Below are 7,082 nucleotides of genomic sequence, written 5' to 3'. Positions count from 1 at the left end.
ACCAGAAAATTCGAGTTCTCTGCCAAGAGGAGGTGATCAGTCTCCAATCCTCAGCTCAAGCTGAGGCCCTTCGACCAGATTCCTGCGTCCAGGACCGGGGGACTAGAAAAACGGGAAGGATAGGAAGGGCTAAGGAGAGGAAAGAGAGAGGGAAGGGGAGGGAGGTCAATAAAGTCTCTTGTTCCTTACCGGTCGGGGCACTCTGGCCAGTTGTCCGCGTCAGGAGGAGACCAGGGACAAAAGGGTCCCAGTTGCGGCCGCTGGGTCTGGTCCATTGGCAGGCAAGCTGGCCCCTGAGTACCCCGAGTGGTCAGGATGTCAGTCTCAGCGAAGAAGATGTCCCTTCGTGGTCGCCATTTGTTGCAGGAAGGGGGACCCCTTCCAGGGCCCGAAACTGGGCTCTCGTCTAACACTCGGAAATGAATTGTCCGAGGAGACACATGCTGACAAAGCAAGAGATTTTATTGGGAAAGGGCACCCGGGTGGAGAGCAGTAGGTAAGGGAACCCAGGAGAACTGCTCTGCCGCGTGGCTCGCAGTCTTGGGTTTTATGGTGATGGGATTAGTTTCCGGGTGGTCTTTGGCCAATCATTCTAATTCAGAGTCTTTCCTGGTGGCGCACGCATCGCTCAGCCAAGATGGATGCTAGCAAGAGGGATTCTGGGAAGTGGACGGACAGGTAGTGTCTCCTCTCGATCTTTCCTGAACTCTTCCGATCTTTCCCGAACTCTTCCGGCTGGTGGTGGCCTATTAGTTCCGTATTCCTTATCAGGATCTCCTGCCATAAAACAACTCATGCAAATGGTTACTATGGTGCCTGGCCAGGGTGGGCGGTTTCAATCAGTGTGCTTCCCCTAACACTATCATCTACCTGTTCATCCTTCCATGAATTCATCCATCTATCCACTTATGAATTCATTACTGCTTTCAAATGAGTTCTATAATGTGTCTGGCCCTGTTTGGCATATATAATTAAGAAGCAGTCCCAGCCTTTGGGGAATTCAGCTTACCCTAGGGCAAGCAGACCTGTAACTAGATATGGCATTATTGTGTTGATATTGAGATGGGGTGCACAGAAGGAACAGCTATGGGGGCCAGAGGAAGGACAGAAGACTCTGAAAACCAGAGACCCAGTGTGGAAGACAGAGGAATCAGGGTATAGCTGGGCCTGATTCTGGAAAGGGTGGGCCCCAAGCCCAGGGGCTTAGCTTCTAAGTCTGAGAAGAGCAGACATGTCTGAAGTAGATGTATGTCCCCTCACAATGACAAGACTTCAAGGTAAGGTCTGGGGCCTTCCAGCCCTGAACTTTCAGAAGGACGCGGCCAGGGTCCGGTAAGACCCCACTGGTAAAGGTTGGAGACAATACGCTGACCCCTGATTGACCCCCAAACTCCTGATTCTGCCTCCCGCAGGTTCGTGACTCCTAGAGTCAGTCGAAGCCGGAAGTTTCGGGCTTGGGGGGGTCGGGGCTACGGGCCCCGAGACCCATGGCGCCTAAGAAGAAGGGGCCGCGCTCCGGGCGCCAGGGGGCCGCGGCGGGAGAGGGCGCCGAGCCGCCGCTGTCGGAGCGCCGTCAGTACCTGCATCGGCAGCACAAGGGGCGCTCTGAGGAACTGCAGGCCTGCAAGCAGCGAGTGGAACAACTGACGGCTGACAACTGTTTGGTTGACAGCGAGGCGGCGCGCCTGCGCGAAGAGAACCCGTTTCCGGAGAGGTACACGAGCACGCGCGCGCAGCGCTGCGCCAACTCCGCGCATCGTCGTGAACGGGAGAACGGCGTGGACCTGTCGCAGATCTACAGGCAGCGCGCAGAGCTGACTTCAATCTACCGCACGCGTGAGGACGGGCTGCGCGCGCAGCTGCTGGACACGGAGGCGCGCGAGGCGCAGATGGCGCAGCAGGCGCGGAACCTGCAGCTCGGCAAGGTCAGTGCGCGCGCGCCCGCGGGCGGGCCGGGCTGGGGCCGGGCGAGGTGGGTGCGCGCCGCGGACCGGTGCTGACCCGTGCCCCGCCCGCAGGAGCTGCAGCTGCAGCAGCTGGCCCGGATCCGGGCTCTGGAGCGGGATCTACTGCAAATGCGTGTGGAGGACACGCAGCTACTCCACCGCGTAAGGCCGCAGTTTTTGGAGGGCAAGGCAGCGCTGGAGCGCGAGGCGCGCCAGCGGGAGGCGGCGGGCGCGCTCTTGGCGCGCATCCAAAAGCCACATCCATCCGAGCGGACCGCGGGCCCCTGCGGCCGGAGTTGCCGCCGTCCCACCGGGCCCAGGCGCTGCGGAACCAGCCGCGCCAGCTGCCGGACCACGGCGAGCGGAGGACACGCGGGGCCTGGCATGCGTGCACGGAGGCGCGTCCTTGGCCCGTTTGGGCCGATACGAGCGATCAGATGCGGGCTCCAAGCTCCCGCCCTTGTGGGTGGCCCACCGACCTGCCAGGGTGGGCAGCGTAAGCGTATCCGGCCCGGGGTCCGGGGTCGCGTCCTTTACACCGTCCCGACCGGACTCTGAGGGTTACACTTCTAAAGTTGCTTACACGATCCCCACCCTCCCTGGGAAGCTCTTCCGCAGGTCTTATAGCCCATCACCACCGGCCCCAGTGGACAGCGACCAAGATGAAGCCGCCTCCGGGAGAGCCCGAACCTACCTCGAGGAAGGCTAGTGAGGCCAGAAGGTGGCGGGGAAAAAAGTCCACTTTCCGTGGTAAATAAAGGCGTGACTCCTTCCTCCACTCTCCACGGGCAGGCCACGCAGCTTCCGTCCTGAGCCTCATCCATAAACGACCGGAATGCCCCAGCTGCAGTGGACTGCATGTCTGCATGTCGCGCTTATGCTGATAGGAAACAAGCATATTTTCTCCTATCAGTGTTAAAACAACAAATCTACACGCAGAGCACAAAGGTGAATGGTACAATTTACTACTCTTTCAGGAACCTGCTCCACTTTGAAAATAGCAGAAGTTTTTGAGATAAGCCTTGCCTCCTTCTAAGGTGTTTACAGTAAAAACCCCTCTTTTCTCCATTAGAATAATCAGAGTCAGAAGTTACTCAATTCAGAAAAATTCTTCAGATAGATATAATATACATGCACATTCATCAGCTAATTCTGTTATGAAGACCAAGACACATTCTTTGAATACAGGTCATTTCTAGAGTACTGAACATGATTTCCTGCATAGCCTACTGAGATTTTTCAAGCTCTCTGTGGTGAAGGACAGCTGTTTCATTTTTAAATTTTCCACCCATCATGGTGGAAAGGGAAAAAATCCAGAATACTAACATGCTAGAGTTAAAAAAAAAAAAAGAAGAAGATGAAGACGGCTAAAAAAAAGAAAAAAAAAGTTTTAAAAAGACTTACAAAATACAAATCCCAATTCTCTGCAGATTGCCAACAGTTTATGAACTAGAGTTGGTTTACAAAGCATAACATATAAAGCAGGAACTCTGGAGCCAGACTGTCAGGCTTAGCTCCAGACAAGTTCATCTCTCTCTGACTGTCTGTTTACCTCGAGAGGGGATAACAAACAGTAATACCTACTTCAATGGGTTACTGTGAGGAGTAAATGAATACGTGCTTAGCACTGAGAACAGCCCCTGACATACAAGTAGCATGTAAGGGTAAGCTGACGCTGCGGTTATTACTGTATAAACCACACCCACAAATACACGTTTTCTAAAACATCTGGCTGCCTCTTTAAAACGTAATGAGAAATGAAGACAGTGAAAACAGAATGTTTTATATGTCTAGTTTCATAACTTTGTACCCATTTTTACATCATTAGTGCCCGATGACAACCCCTCTCACAGCCCATCAGTGATCAGTCACTGTGAACGTCTGCTGTCCAGGTCACACACAGACCGTAAAGCACAGAGGTGTGTTTCCTCCTTGTCCCCCAGCGACAAACCCGTGGGACATTTTACAAAAACGGACAGCCAAACAAGAGGACTTGCCAACAAAGATAAAATTACAGTAAAGAAACAGAAGTGGTAATGTCGGAAGTCAAACTGTAATAGAACATAAGTGGGGTTATAGAAAAAAATAGCTGACTCCAAGAATGCTGACACTTGTCGCCATGAAGGAGACTAAATATGTAGTCAGAGGAACTCTGTGGAGACAAACCTATCAACGTGAGTGAGGAAAGTGGTCGTGAAGAAAAGGACAAAGATGTCCCACAGGAAGTGATGCCAGCAAAAAACAATTCTCATTGAAAGAACTCACGGGTGTGTCTTATGACACTGAGAAGGCAATGGGTGAAATGCTGGAAGCTGACCCAGACCTACAAGTGTGACAATTTGGCCAAGGCATAAAAATGATACTCCATATTGCAAGCTATACCACAAGGGGGAGGGAAGGCCTGGGATTTCACACTTTCAACTACAGCAAACATTATAGATCTAACCCATGTAAAAACACATAAACATCAAAAGGGCTGACCTACACTAACAAAAGAAAATAGCCTTTCAGAAGCAAAGAACACAACGTCCATCCACTCATGTCCCTTTCTACAGCTGGCTGTTCACTGAGTACCTCTGAAAACCACACTTCACAGTAACAGAATCAGAGACAAGTCCACCATTGGAAAATCCAAAGTCCCAAAGCTAAGTCCACTTCTTAATTTTCTCTAGCCATTTTTCCTACTGTTGGAAATATACAACATAATCAACTGTTTAGCAGCAATATTCCCAGAGTGCTAAACATTGAGATAATGCTCTACAAAAGTATGTATTTAAGTACAGCGTGTTCTCAAACTTCTGGGTCTGAACTGCAATACCACAAATTTCAAAATACAGAGTTATACTGAGTCATCTATGCAATTTTTTAAAAAAGCTTTATTCCATAGAATGAAAAAAAAAAAAAAACAATCTATGCAAAATAAAACTAGGAACCACTAATAAAATCAAATGTACACAACTCACTCTTAAAATTGCTTAATCCTTACATAACATTAAAGATTAAATGAAGTAACTGACAAATTCTGGCTATTGTAAAAGGTAATTTGTGTTGCTTACAAACAACATAAGCCAGTGTGCCATTCAGCGTGGGCTGCTGCAGCATGCCGTGAACCAAGCCAGGACTACAGACCTGATCATGCTGGGCCTGTGAGCTTCAGAGAGAAGGTCTGTGCCTGGGACGTCACACCGTGCTCTGCTAATTCCAGAGAGTTCTATGACCAAACCAAACATTTAATCATCTTCCCGACAAAAATAAAGATCCACACGTAAGGTAATTTGACAGAAAGAAAATCTCAGCTTTTAAACTTGAAGCAAGAATCTTAAATCTCCCAAAGTTTCAATTTCTTCATCTATAGAAAGGACTATAATATGTATTCATGAAATTGAGCGACCCAGAAATAAAGTTCGAGGGGCACTTATTCTACGGTCTGGCTCTTTTCCCCAATCTTAACCTGTCAACATTAGGCCAAGAGCACTCCCTCTGCAGAGATGTGGTCACTGCCGTTCTTGCAGTTTTCAAGGCCCAAAGATTTTAAGCAGCAACAGAGGTTAGAGAGTTTTTGTTTGTCGATTCAATCTTTATTCTGTCCCCAGCGGTGCTTGAGATATGAAGAAATAAGCCAGTCTTTATCCTGAAAGAGGCTAATGACTTCCTGTGGAAATGATACTTGCATATGTACAAACTAACAAGTCCTTAACAATTCTGCCCATACTACATCACTGTTACAGATCACAATCGCAATAGAAATTTAGAGACAATTCCACAAGAATCCTTTTTCATGGGCCCCATGACACGTCACATCACTAGTGGTAATGTCTGGCTCTTTTCCAGGACTGAACCCCTGTTCACTGTTCTTGTATCTCCTGCACTAAGCACGATGCCTGGCACACTGCAGCCTCCAACGCGTAAATGCTGGCCGAGTGAGTGAATTAAGCAAACATGATACATGATTTAAGGGGACCTGAGTAAATGCGACTTATTTAGAGTTATGGCCTCATAAGATTGGCTGTTCTGCCAAAAAGATTTCTTTAGGAAAATGAGAGATAAGGAGAGGCCATTAAAAAAAAAAAAAAAAAAAGTAATGGGCTAACTAGTAACATTTAGAAAAATCTGTTATTTCCCCTATTTAAATTAATAAAAAAGATGTTAAATAGAACACTCTCAAGTGGGCACCGTGCTTTTATAGATATTGGTTCTTCCAAGCTAACAGAATAATTCAATTGCAGCAAGCAGATAGCCACTCAGAAGAGATACTGTATGCCTGACATGTAATATTACTTCACAACTGTCTAAGAAGCCATCAAACCGTAGATTTCTTCAAAATCATTAAAAAATGCCTTGTCACACAATCTTCTTTAAAAAATAATGCTAACCTGTTCAGCAATGGCAATTTGACAAAGATTAGAAAAGCCAGATTGTCACATGCAAGGCAGAGTATATACTGAGTAATATAAGACCTGTCCTCAAGAAGCTCACAGTCTGTGAAGGCAGGTAAATAAATTGCGACCATACAGTGTAATTAAGTACAATGCTACGCTACAGTTCTGTGGATAAAATACTTTAGGAAAACAGATGAAGAAGTAATTGAATTATGCCTAGAGGACAGTGTTAGAGAAAGCTAGAGAAGTGCTGACCTTTGATTTTGCCTTTTATGTTTAAAAACACTACCACCACTAACAACTTTCGAAGATATTTTTTAGATGCCCTGAGCGCCCTGTCTCATGCATCGAACCTGGACTGGCGATCTATTGCACATATGATAATATACATGTTTCAGTGCTATTCTCTCAGATCATCCCACCCTCACCTTCTCCCACAGAGTCCAAAAGACTCTTCTATACATCTGTGTCTAAAAGAAGCATTTTAAACGCTATCCACCTGATTCCTAACAAGGGGCACAGAATAGATTAATGTAAAAGTCCTTAAGAAAAAGCTTTGTTAAACTGAGACTGAGGCAACATCGAGGCACATCTATCTGTGGGAACAGAATAGGTAAGATTTTTCAGTCACACTAAATAACAAACACTACGCCGATTTTTTCAACAATTCTTATCCTATTTGCTATGCATGTTTAAACTTTAATTGTCTTTTATTTCCACTTATTGCAGAGTCTAGTTAATTTCAGATATTGACTAT

Source organism: Cervus elaphus, chromosome 31 (genome assembly GCF_910594005.1).
Source record: "Cervus elaphus chromosome 31, mCerEla1.1, whole genome shotgun sequence".
Lineage (NCBI taxonomy): Eukaryota > Metazoa > Chordata > Mammalia > Artiodactyla > Cervidae > Cervus > Cervus elaphus.
The sequence above is the reverse complement of the archived record's forward strand: the minus strand, read 5'-3'. Positions refer to the sequence as shown.